This window comes from Cygnus atratus, chromosome 1 (genome assembly GCF_013377495.2).
Source record: "Cygnus atratus isolate AKBS03 ecotype Queensland, Australia chromosome 1, CAtr_DNAZoo_HiC_assembly, whole genome shotgun sequence".
Lineage (NCBI taxonomy): Eukaryota > Metazoa > Chordata > Aves > Anseriformes > Anatidae > Cygnus > Cygnus atratus.
Genome location: NC_066362.1, coordinates 86,078,016 through 86,091,613, shown reverse-complemented (window position 1 = coordinate 86,091,613; position 13,598 = coordinate 86,078,016).

Here is a 13,598-nt window from a genome sequence, read left to right as displayed (position 1 = left end):
GGACAGCCCTCTGGTTTCAGCATCAAATGCATGATCTCCTGGACAGAAAAATAAGTTGTACATAATCAATTGCTTGTCTGATGTTGAAAGAATTGGGTTGTCCGATGCAGAGAAGAAAATACTGAAAGGAGATGTGAGAGCCTGAAGTATGTATGTGGGAAAAACGCAAGTAGGGAAGGAGTAAACCCTTCACTTTCTCTACCATATTTAGAACAAGAAATCACGTGCTTATATTGCAGAAAGAGAGATTTAGATTGGATTTTTTTTTCCCAACAGACAAACAAAGCGCGGAGACAAATTTCTGGGAGAGTATCACCAACACTTTGGGTTTCAGAGGATGGATTAGACAGCAACCTGCAAGGTACCCTCATCTGCTGAGGGCCAGGGAAACGTGCTACATGGTTTCCCCATGGACTGCTTCAGCTGTTTTCTCTGACTTCTTGCTGGCAGATAAAATGAAACTATACTCCCTACATGTATAACCAGGTGATTGCAGAGAATTGTTGAGAGATCTCTCAAAGGGAGAGGTGTGTATACGGACTGCAATAACTGCTCATACATCACTCCACGTGCTGGACAAATGCTGCTCACTCCTCTGGTCCTTGGAAATGTTCATAACTGCCTCTGTTGGACAGCTGAGGAGCTGGGAGAGGACATAACTCAGAGCAACATCTGAATGGATAAATGAGCCCATCTGGTGTAACCTGCAGCATAGGTGGAGAAAGGGAGAGCTACCAGAGCCACAGAGCATGAGCCATCTGACCAGCATTTTGTTGCGATAGGTAGAACATGTAGTACGTCTTTCAGGGTTGGTTATTCTGCACGCATCATGGGAGTTAAAAGAGCCATCCTCTGTTTCTCCTCAGAAATGTGACTATTTTTTTCTTCTGGTATAAGGGCAGAGAAGAAACTTGTCAAGGAGAAGGAGGTATTTGCCTCATCCAGAGCTCTGTCACTTTGCTTGAACTCCAGTTGTGGACACAGTGTTGGAAGTGCCACTTGTTCTTGCCTTAGCTTTCTGCAGCTTGTTTTAGGGCTTCTGCTTATTTAAAGTTGCATTCGGTAAACGTTTCATGGCTAATTTTGTAATACAAGCTATGTCCCTATAGTGAATGAATAAAGATAAGAGTGGGTGGTGAGTATTTCAGTTCATACCTGTGCTGCAATTCCAGTATCTGGATCCCACTTTGCTACAGAGGAGACAGGAAAAGCGTTTTGGTCCCTGAACCACAGAAACTTGGATGCAGGAGGTGTTGCAGAGGTCATCGGGAGGCACTGGTCATCATGTGAGTACCTGCAGCTGGTGGGATTAGGTCAGTGTGGGTGAATACAGCCACTGTGTCCGCCTGCCTGGTGCAGTCGGAGCTTTCCTGGTGCCCTCTCCAGAGCGAGCAGCCAGGCTGGGACTGCTCTGGTTAGGGTAGTGCTGGTCCTTCCTGGGAGAGAGGGGGGCTACTGGGACCTGGTGGGGAAGATGGGCTCCTCCTGGGACTCCACTGCCACTGAACAGTGCTGTCGGTGCCCTGGGCTTACCAGAGCTGCAGGAGCGCTTTGGAGATGCTCCTTCCCCGTGGCTGGGGCTTGGTGAGCTTCTGTCACCTGCCTTCCTCTTAGAGAGCTGCTTAGGTCAAGGGACCTCGCTCTGTGACCTACTTGGTGGGGGTCTGCAGCTGGGAGCCTTGTGCCAGGTGTCCTCATCACCCGGGGTCAGTCGTGCAGAGCCTGGCTCCCAGCCGAACCGCTGTGCTGGCAACTCCCCGGCGGGCAGCTCTGCAAACGCTGCCGGCCGCACTTGCAGCGTGGCGGCTGTGCCATAGCCATGCTCCTGCTCTGCAGCTGACCTCTACCAAGTGCCCCGGCAGCACGTGCCCTCTGCCTGATCCCTGTTGCTGCAATCTGTGCCCTGCTCCCGGCTGCAGCAGCCGCTCCTGGGGTTGGTTTCAGGTCCTCAGTCTCTCCTTCAGCCAAAGAAGCTTTTCTGCTGTTGGTTGCAAACCGGGTCCAACCCCACCCTTGAGGCCAGACTGGAGACCACGCTGTGAACCATGAAACCTCCTTGTCTCAGCTGTTGCAAGGCTGAGCACACCCAAATTCTGCCCTTGGTCCCTGTTCCTGGGGGCATGGCTGCCAGCAGATGCCCACAGCAGCGGGCACGAGTGCAGTGGGGAGGTGCACGTTTCAACCCACTGAGGTCTCCTCTGGCTCCTGCTCCATTGCTTTTCAGCTAAACCTTTCTCTCTGAGGTGACAAGGGGCTCCAAGCTGAGTAAAAAAAGCTGAATATAGCCTTGTTGGGTGGAGTTGTATGAAAATGTAGCCACCCTCAGGAAGACGCAGGGAAATGAGTGCAGAGTACCCCGTCCGACAGGAGTCTTGTTAGGGCAATACTTATGTTTGCTTCTGTCTCCTTTTCTCTGGTAGTCACTGTTGCTTTTGCGATGTCTCTTGTTTGTTTCAGTGTGCTGCAACAGAGGGTATTTGTACGTTCCTGAGTTCTGCTTGATGCCTACAAGAAGTCAGCAATTTCTCTGTGTGTGTGTGTGTCATGGAGCATTCAAATCTTAGGTTTTTTTTTGTGCTGTAGAGGATGTTTCAGTTCTGGAAAATGAGACAACTTTAAGACCTAAGAAAAAACAGGAAGTGCTCAGCTCTGATGATACTTGCTGCAACCTTTCTTGGTTCTTCTTTCGTAGACAAATCTATCCATGATTCACATCAGATGAAGTGTTTTTCTCCACTCCTCCCATGCAGGATGAGATGAGGGTTAACGTGCTGAGCTGCACTCTACAAGGGTGCTGGCTTGTCCTCCCATTCAAGAGATGCAGCATATGCAGGAGGCAGCTTTTGTTGGTGATGGGCATCAAGACCTAGCACTGAAGAAATAGGAGGAAAAGTGCAACGCTGTGATCAGAGCAGGGCGGTTGGGCAGTTGTTGTACTGTGCTCCTGCAGCTCTCACCTGTTGTGTGGTCTGAGTAGGCATCCGAAAAAGCAGTGGTTGGCCTTTGTGTGTTCTATCCTAGTCATAGGCCACTTGACATCAGCAGCACTTGCTGCCCAAACTTGGGCTTTCTGGTGAAGCATACAAGACCTGCTTGTAACCTCAGCCAGGCATTAATCAGTCTAGAAGGCTCTTGCTTCTGACACAGGCAGGGCTGGACTCAGTTAATTTAATTTCTAAAATAAAACTTTGAGCGTGTGAAAGGTCAAGTAGGAGGCTGTGGCTGGTTCAAATGTCTGTCTTGGCATGCTTGCCAAAATTATGCCCTGGGGGAAATGACACCTACTTAGTCCTTATTCCGCATCGGATCTTCAGGCTGATGGAGATCAGCCCCAGCTGGGACTGTCTTGCCCATCAGCTCCCTTCTCTGTTCTGATAGACAGGGCGTCATTGCCTCAGCTGTGCTGAAACCATGCAGTAGGCTCAAGAAATGCTGATTTTTGTCTTTCAAACTGCAGTCCTGCATGGTGTGTGCTGTGGGTGATATGTTGGAGCAGAGCTCAAGTGCTGGCCACACAGCACATGCGCCGTCAGGGCTGTCACCTTCTGATCCCCAGGGTGACCGACGTTCACCCAGAGTGACCGAGGGACTGGTCCTGCATTACGAGTGATGATGTGCAGAGGTCTGACTTCAGGCTTGTGGGTAAGATCAGTTTCTAGTAACTGGGAAATCTGTGAAATAACCCTGCTGGGTGATGCTGGCTCACTGTGGGAAGAAAGCTGAGTTCATTGAAGGCAAGCACACTAAGAGGCCCTATGCCAACAAAGTGGCCTCCTCTCCCACTTTTTCCAAGGATGGGAAATTGCCTTGCTGTGTTGGGCCACAGTCACTGATCTGCCATAGCTGAGCTCTGAGCATCATCTGCCAAGAAGGAAGCCACCTTGACATGTCTGCCCTGAAAGCCAGGAAGGTATCAGCACCCCAAGTGCCTCCCTTTTGGTTGCTTTGGCTGCTGCCCTCCTTGATCTGCTGGAATTGGGAAGGCACAGAGGGGAGCTGTGTGGAGAGAGGAGCAGGCTCACCAGGACCTACCTCATATCAGGATCAGCATGGGCATGCTGGGCTTCCCACAGGGATCTGGGCTTCTCTTTCTGTTCAGAGACCTCATCTGAGCTGTGGTGAGCCCCTGGGGCAGGGCCCATGTGTTGCTGCCTTGCTGGGCCTCCCACTTCCCCCTCCTCCTGTGATCAGGACCAGCAGCCTTTCTGTTACCCTCCGTGAAGTTACCCCGAGCCTGCACTACTGAAGTGTTACTTTCTGTTCTAGCTTTCCTTTCCTACAAAACACCCACACTGGGTGGTTTATTTTTCCTCTTTAAACCGAAACCTTGCACTTGGCTTCTGTGCCCCTCTGCCTCATGCCAGCCAAGAGGAAGCGGAGGGAACCTGCAGGGCCCTCCAGTGGCTGCAGACCATGGTTCCTGCTCACCTTGCCTGCCCTGGGAAGCTCATCTCCAGGCTGCTTTGCTATTTTCAACCTTGACCAGTGCTGCTGTAAACAGCCCTGGCTCAGAAAGGATCGAGGAGAGGAACGTCTTTGTGCAGAGAAGGCGGGCATTGCTGCGTCGAGATGTGCGCGGCTTACACTGACTCTCCAGGGCTTGCAGTGAGGGCAGTGAGCCCCAACAGCACAGGGGCCTGAGTACAGCAGTCCTGCTCACCCTGTTTGGGCACGCAACACCCAGCTGTTTGGGCAAAGTGTGTGTGGAGGGATGGAGAGGACACAAACCAGGGCAGAAAAATGCCTCTAGTCGACGTTTGGTACCTGCCCGCTTGGCTGTCAGCAGCACCAGCCCCAACACCGCACCGGCGCTTCATGTCCCTTTGTTTTGGGTGGTATTGTTAGATGGTCTCTGTCTTGGTGCCTCTGAAATGCAGGTGCTGAGATAACAGGAAGAGATAACCCCACAACAGAGGAGCTCTGAGCGCAGCAGCGCTCATTGGCTGCGTTTCCCATGCGCTTTCTCTGCCTACATAATAACAGAAGGAAGGCATTTGGGGTTGCTGCCTGCCCTCCCACACAAATACCTACTTTCATTTCCAATCCTACTCGGTGACTCGGGCAGGTGAGTGAACACGGGGTGACCGTGGGGTAAAATGAACAGCTTGGAAACCAAAACCAAATGGCCTGTGGGCATCCCGAAACTGCGTTTCCATGCTTACAGCTCCCCAGGTGAGCCCTGGTGAGGCAGAGCGGGCAGTAAGTCTGCTGTGTTAGGACAACTGAGCCCTTGACGAGCCTCCTGCTGATGTGTCATGCCTGTTGGGACAGCCTGGGACCTCTCTGATTGGCAGCCTGAATCAGACAGCCCCTTCTTCCTCTGTTAAATGCAAGGTGAGCTTTCCCATCGAGAAAGGGAATGAAATAAAGGGGTGCTGCTTTGCTAATGAGTCACTTCAACGTAAGGGATCTCCAGCTTTTCCTCTGCAAAGCGTGCACCTCACTTGCTTCCACGATGGGCTCTGCCCATCCCTTGGTGGCTCTCCTGGCAGATGCCAACCTGGGAGAGCAGGGTCAGGTTGTCGGCTTGAGAAGCTGCTGAGATGCTGCTGCTTGTGCTCCCGTGTGGGACGCGGACCTGATTTCTCTTCTTGTCTGAGAAGGGAGCTCCTGTGAGGTCTTGCTTTGTCACTGTCATCACTGTAGCTCTGCTCTATTCAGTTTCCACTTTCCTGGAGCTTTTACAGCTGCTAAGCAAGCCACCTGAGGGAGCTGTGTCTCCGAGAATGGCTGCCTGACTTGGGGCTCTACCAGCGGCTGTGCGGCTGGCAGGCGTGCACTGCAAGGGCTGCTGCAGGGCTCGCATGGTGCAGGCACTGCACTAGCTAAATCTCCAGTTTTACTTGGCTTCACTGTGATTTCAGTAGCCAGGGCCAGTGCGAGCAAGCGACAGAATGAGGATGTGGTTCCTAGTGTAGGGGAAATGCCTGTAACTCAAACCCAAGACTCGACCAGCAAAACCTCCAACACCCTTTTGCTGAGCTTATAATTTCTGTAGACTGTTTTTGTTTCAGCCGTATAAAAAAAGATATTAGCCAAAAGCTAGCCTCTCCAAAAGAGGAACTGAGCAGCACCAAGTCTTAAAAAAAAGCACTGGCAGGAAGAAAATGTGTCTGCACAGAAAATGATATGTAGGGAGACTTCAGGCCTTGTAGTGGGAAATTAAATTCTGCATGTTGGAGAGTTTCTGGGAATCCAAGGACCTCAAAAGAGAGTTCTGTTTAAAAAGCAAAAATGAATGGAAATAAATGGACTCCCACTCTTTTTCTATATCAGGCCTCTCATTTTAACTAGAAATTCGGGCGGCACATGGGCTGCCTAATCTCGTGCTGCTGGGAACAGCAAATACGTCCCTAGTGATTGCTGCCAAAGTACACGCGCTTATCAGGCGCATTCTTGCCTATCCCACCCCTCTTCCTTGTTGTCCATGTGCCACAGGAATAGCTGGGACACGTTTGAAAGAAAAGGGAGGGGCTGGGTATACACTTCTCTGAATAGCAAATGTCACCTCTGGTGGATGCAGCTGTGGCTAGGGTCAGGCCAGCTGCTTGGTCGCTCCCAAAAGCTGCTGTTGGGGACTTGAGGGATTGTCCTCTTCCCATCTACCGGCTCTAAAAGTGTCCCGCTCCCTCGTGCCAGCTCTGTCCCAGCCCCAGCCCTGAAATGGGCTGCTCAGCTCCCAGCCCTGCTGGGAATTAACCACTTAGTCCTGGCGGGGTGGGTGTTTCTGCTGGGTTAGGGCACTGGACTGGCCTGCGGCGGGGGAGAAGGAGGGGAGATCTCTGGTGTTGGCAAGACCACGTCAGGAAAAGTGGTTCGGCTGTAGGAAAACCACCAAACTGCAGCTCCAAAGAGTCACGGGTGTAAGGGGAGGTTGACAAGGGAGGAGAGGCATTTCACAGTGGCAGTGGAGGAAGACGTGCCTGTGAGTCCTCTTTATCTCAAAGCATATGTGCTGGAGAAGAACAGCAACTGTGACAGAACACCTGAGGCAAATTCAGGCCCGATCTCTTATCTAGAGATGAAAAACTGCTCTGCTACCATCGGGCGCCAAAGCAGCTGTCTCAACTGATTCAACGTGCGTATGCACGTGGTAAGTGATGAGAAACCTCTCTGGAGGCTTTGAAGGACATGTGCTTCCAAAGCCCTAATTAGAAGTTGTACAGAAGCACAGTTTACAGGCCTAGGTTGGTCAGGTGAGAACCAAAAGCTCTGCTTCTCCAAGGAATAGAAAGAAGGTGCTGTGTCCATTTGAAAAACAAACAAAACAAAAACCAAAACTGCTGTAGCTGTATGGGATGAAATAAATGATAATTATTTCATTTTATGATGTTCCTGGTCTTTAGACACATTTATGGTCTCAAGTTGCACCAGGGGAGGTTAAGACTGGACATCAGGAAGAGTTTCTTCACAGAGAGGGTGGTCAGTCATTCAACAGACTGCCCAGGGAAGCGGCGGAGTCCCCATTCCTGGAGGTACTTAAGAGACATGTGGACGTGGCACTAAAGGATGTGGTTTATTGACGGGACTTGGTAGGTCAGGGTGATGGTTGGACCTGGTGATCTTGAAGATCTTTTCCAACCTAGATGATTTATATGATTTCCTGTGGAAACTTTTGTGCATAGAGTGTGGGATTTTGGCTGGCCACAGCCACTGGTGGCCAAGGCCTCAAACTTGGGTGGTGAGCAACATGGCAGGAAGAAGGGACACAAGACCTGGACCCATGCTTAAGGGGCAGCTAGCCCATTGCCGCTCAGGGAACTGATCACTTCTTGGTCTCACCAGGAGGAGATGGGGAGTGCCTGGGCCATACAATGACGACAACAGTTTAGGGATGCCTTATTTAAGCACAGTACCTATTAGGCAGGTTCTGGCGCACACCTCTAGGTAGGGAAGGCAGTTTACAGCACAGATCTACCACGCAGCTCCTGTACAAAGCCTTGTCCTTGGGCTAAATGCTTTGTTCAGCCATCTCCAGAGACAAGAGGTGGAGGCAGTGGGTGCCTGCAGCATCCTGCTCTTTGCTAGTGGGAGCATGGGTTGCACAACGTCTTGGTGGTGCTGTCATCTAGTGGGACAACAGGAGCACGGTCTGGCCAGGGCTGTGTGTCCTTTTCCACGTGTTTGTTTTTTTTTTTCTTCACATCCTGACTGGCAAGCCTGGGAGTGTTGAGGGGCTTTTCCCTAGAAGCAGCAGCAGAAAAGCTGCTAATGGTTCAGGTTTCCTAAACATTTTTTTACTAGGTTTGTGTGTCACAGGCTAGGCTCAAAGGGAGCTCATTCAAACTCATGAACTAGGTTGGCCCCTGACATTCCTCCTCCCCATTAGGTGCATTTTGTGCCAGCAAAAGGGATCAGCTCAATGCACAGATCAAATAAAGGTTTGTCTTCTATCTGACTTAGTTCTTGTGTAGTGGTCAAGGAAATCTGAGCAGTCAAAGCTAGAGGCTTCCCTTAGACACTTGATTTTTGTGATTCATATTCAAAACGCAATGTCAGTCACTACTTTGTGTTCACCATCCCTGCTACAAGTAGGTTCAAGTTTTGGCTCCTCTTGTAGCTGCTCAGACTTGTTCTGCCACTCACAGAAGAGGAGGCACACGTCCGTGCTGGAGGCCCCGGGCTTTCCCAGAGGGTACACTGAGGTGACTTGTCTTCAGGAAGGAAAAAGCCTTGTGAAAGGAGTGGTATTTGGGAGGCATTCAAGGCTGAGTGGCAGCGGAAGGGCAGAGGTGGGAGTAGGGTCTCGCAGCTCATCTTTCATTTTTTCCCAGCCTTTCCTGGCCTCGTCCTGTAAGTGCCTTGTTCCCCACACAGCGAGGGAATGCTGGAAAATCTGACGCTGCTCATTCTGGGGTAGGAGCTGGTATGCAAACACAGCTTGGGCAGGGAACCAAAAGCAGCCTCCCAAACAAGAAACATTGGTGGGCTTTTCTTTTTAAAGACGCAGGGATTTCTTAGTTGTGTTTTAAATACTCGGTCTAGGTTGAAATCCTTCATTTTCCTATCTGCAACATCTGTGCATGTGTCGGGGAGGGTAATCTTGGCTGGTTGAGGTATCCCTAAGGAAACAGGGTTATAAAGGTGTGCCTCTGGTGGCCCCCATTTGTGCTGTCCTTCTCTATCCTTCCCCAGCAGCTCCTTATTTATTTATCTTTGAGCAAACAGATTAACCTGCAGGTTACACCTGCTTAAGTAACATAAGTGATTGGCTTCTGAAGGACTCTTGGCTTAATTTTTCTTACTCTCTTCTGCTGCGTGAGGCACTCCCGGCCCAGCTGACTCCTCCAGCTAGGAGTGGCAGCCCCGGCAGCCGCAGGAGCTCAGCGAGCTCAGCGGGTGGTGGGTGGATGGAGGTGGTGTGATGATGGGGGCTGCAGGGGGGCAGGTGAAGGAGGAGAGGAGGTTTTCCTTCTGTCCATTTGCTGAGCATGGGCACGAACCAAGGGGATGGAAAGGAGGAGGCTGCCTTCTGCATGGAGCACAACCCCAAGGGAAACAGAAGCGTGGGTTGGGTGGAAGTTCCCAAAACACCACGGTGCGGTACCAAACCAGCCAGCACCGGGCCAGAAGCTTCTGGAGGGGGCCCCGAGGGCAGCACCCACCCCTCCTGCCCTGCCCGGGCCCCGAGTCGGCTACGGCTGGGCAGGCGGCATCCGAGGAGAAACCCCAGAAAGGCCAGAAGAGGGCACCTGGAAACAACTGTTTTGTGCACAGCTGTGCCTGCTGTTGGGCTCTTCCCTCTCCTTTTTTTTTGTGCTTTTTTCCTCCCCATTTTTTCCTCGCCCCCCCTCTTCCCCCCCCCCTTTCTCCTCCTCCCCCCTTTTACTTTCCCCTTGCTTTTCTTTGCACAGGCCCCGAGAGCCATTTTCATCTTCCTGGGTGCTTGCTGCTTTGTGGCATGGAAGGCGAGCACAGGACATCTCCCACCAGCTACCCTCCACCATCCCAACCCGGCTGCCCCACGTCCTCTCCCCACTGTGCCCCCCAGTGCATGCTGCACCCCTCTTGCACGCGTGCCCACGCCTGCACGGAGCAATGCTCTTGGCTACAAAGCGTGCATGGGCGTGCGAGTGCATCATAACCACACAATGAAAGCAGCAATCCTGGCACCAAACCCAGGCCTGTTATTTATTTATTTATTTATTTATCTTTTCCTGAAAAGCTCCCTGAAACATGCAGACTTCAGTGAAACAGCACCTGCGTGCAAACCACACTGGGGTTGGGAGGAAGGAAAAAATAAACCACCTCGGCGAGCAAGAATGTTAAGGGAAAAGCAGCGCTGAGCTTGGCTGTCTTTTTGAGGTGTTGCTACACACTGGCTCTGAAACCCTGGCTTTCAGAAAGCTGAAAACGTCGAGCCAGAGATCCTACACATCGGACTGCAAATCGAAGCTGTCAGGCTTGGGAAATTTGCAGAGGTCAGCTGCAACACCCAGCTGGGTGCGACACCGATCTAATCCAGATTACAGAGCTCCCAGGGTTTGTTCGGAGTGAATTTCGACGCATGCGGTCACCACGCAGCATCCCCACCACACTTCTTTCCGGGGGTGCCAGCATCTACAGTCTTTCCCTGTCTCGCGTTTGCAGACGTGCGCTCTTTTCACCCTCACCCCCTGAACACACACTGCTTCCTCCTTGCTTCCCATGGGGGCGTGCAGACTCAGGCATGAAATCTCTACCAACAAATGCTTTTTACGTGCTGTGCTGTGCGTCTGTGGTGTATACACTTGTGTCCTAATTGCATCACTTCCCTGCAACTCCCTTCCTCAGGTGAGCACCCCTCTCTCTTAGTGCATGCACACAATAAACATTTCATGCCGCACATTTCATGCCATGCCCGGATAACCCACACACAACCCGCAGTTACATGCACGTCTCCTCTTTTAGGTACAGAGGCATCCACTGCTCTAGGTGTTTACAGGCACCTTTCCCACGCGGTCTGTACAATGTCAAGTATAAATATACGTGCTTTCTTCCTTGCACAGACATGTGAGCACACACTTACTTTCCTTTCTCCAGAATAGACATGCTCTGTTGATAAGCTGTCTCTGGTCTTTCTGCTCCCCGTTTTTTCTGATGCTGTTTTCCCAAGTTTCTTCTATCTCTCGCTTGTTCAGGCTGCTAGCTGAGCTGCAAGGTGCCACAGACAAACCACTCGAAACTGTGTTTGTCCAAGGTGTTTTTCTGGGGCAGTGGGTGTCTTGTTCAAATGGGCTTCACGTGTGCTCTCTCCCCTCCACCCCACTTTACGGGTACCAAATGCAAACTGCAGCGTTTTGACGACACATTTCCCCCCCATGGGATGCTCTGTGCTGTAGGGGTGAGGACCGGGGCTCCTCCTCGGGGAGGTGTGGCACCTCTTCCATCGCTGTTGCAAAAGCCAAAAAAAATTCAACATCCGCTCTTGCAAACAGCTTCCTCTTGCCAGGACCTGTGGGGCCAAACATCCAGCCTGCCTGGGCTCGCTACTTGCCTCGGCCCTGGGCTCGACGGGCAGGAGCAGCAGGAAGCTGGGTGAGCAATGCGGGCGCTTGGGTCAGTTGGGAGGAATCTGGGGGCATCGGCAAAGACCTGCAGCTTTTGGGAGGGCACAGCTTATGGCAGGGTGTTCCTGTCGCTGGAGGAGGGGCAGGCTATGGTGTGGTACCGGGGACAAGGGGAGGTGGTGAGTGTCTCTGCCACCCTTCCTGCCCCCCACTGAGCATCTTGCACCTTGCTGCTGCACAGGTAGACCAGGGCCAGGAAGGATGCGGCCTTGCTGGGGCTTTTGCAAGAGGTGGAGTACCTGAGGTGCCAGGCTCTGCACCCGGGCAAGGTCTATGCCCTGGGGAAAGGGCATTAGCCCCAGCCAGCCTTCAGCTGCTTACCCAGCTGTGCTTCGCTTTTAAATACGGGCTTCCCACTGCTCAGTGTGAATCTGCTCAGGCTGGGGCTGTGGAGAGGTGCAGGGAGTGATGTTGAGAGGTATGTGCTGGCTCTGTGGCGTTATCCCAGTGCAAACATGGCTTCTGGCTTTGTGAACCTCCACCTGTCCTGGTGCATGGGTGATGGGTGGCAAAAAGAGCTGTGCAAAGTGCCTCTCTCTGCTCTGACCCCCAGCTGCATCCACGTGTGGCTGGGGGTTCTGCTGACTCCAAAACATCTATGTAATGAGGTGTGGGGTAAGGCCCCTCGTTTGCAGGCACCTCTCTGACCCCCCTGGGGAAAGCAAGACACGTTCCCGTGGTGCCCCTGGGGGCTGGCATCTTGTGCTAGGTAGCATTTTTGCCTTGTGGGCAATGCTGGTGACAGATATTTGGATGAAATATGTTCAGAAACATTGCAGTGGGAAGCTGGGCTCCACTGGCTTTTCTCTGCAGTGCCGTGCTTGATACTGAACCCATTTTCCTCCCCTACTGGTCCCAGTCTCCTGGTTCTCTTGCTGTGGTTAAAGCCCTAAACCAGTCATGCCCTCCCTCTCTGCCGTCCCATTTGCCTCTTGCACGGGGTTCCCAGACAAGCCAAAGGCAGGAGCCAAATGTACCTCGTGTGCAGTACAGCAACGGCCCCAGCTCCCTGGTGGCTTGCTGAGCTAGAGACCTCTGGGCATACACAAAGAGCAGTGTTAGCGGGAAAAAGGTGCAGGTCTGTAGGAAACGCATGAGCACGGATGGAGCCAGCTGTCCTGTGTGGGAAGGAGGGCGGCTGGCCCAGAGGGTGCGGGGGAGAAAGAAAAGCCAGAGCTGAAGCAAGCTGCTCATCTCCATGGCCAGGAAGATGAGCGGCTGGGGCTGGACGTGGGTGAATGGCACAGGGCCATGTGTTGAGGAGCGAGCTCTAAGGAAACTGAGAGAGCCGTGGATGTCGGCTCCTGTGAAAAGGTTGTTGGATACCTCATGGCCTGCGGAGGCTGACGGTGTGGTGTGTTTCTGTTTGTAATCATTAGCAGGGTCTTTACACAAGCCTGCTGTCACCTGGGGCTTTGTCTTTGCAGGGAAAGGCACAGGATCCCTGCATGTGGTCTGATGTGCAGCTCCTTGCTTTGCTTCTGGGCTGGCTCTGTGCCGTGGATAAACATCCAGGCTACCTGAGGAGAGAAAATCTCTTCTGTACGACCCTTGCCTCCTGAGCAGGCAATTCAGGTTGCAAAGGGCATTTCAAATGTTATAGATGTGCTGGGGTCTGGGCTGGATGTGGCTGTGGGGGCTGTGACATGCGTGTGTTGAGCAGGGGGACTTGTTGGTGCCTATGGGGAGGCCACGGCTCTTTATTACCTTCCTTGAGAAATCCAGCTAGGCCCTGCGTTCAGGGGTAATCTGAATTTATATGCTGACAGCCCTCCCTCAAAGTTATTGCACTGGTATGAGACTCAAGGCAAAGAGTGAGGCAGCATCCTCTTTGTGTACAGTGAGCCGAAACGGTCTGATTTTTTCCTCAGAAGCTTCTGCGTGACCAGCCATGTTAACACAGCTGCAGCTGTGTCTCTGCAGGGGTGTTGTTTTCCAAGCTGAAACCCAGAACAATTTCCTCAAAGATGAGCTGAGGAAAAAAGTGACTATGCTGGGAGGAGCAGTGTTGTTACTTGAGTGATGGGTTGGCTCTGAACAATTCCATTC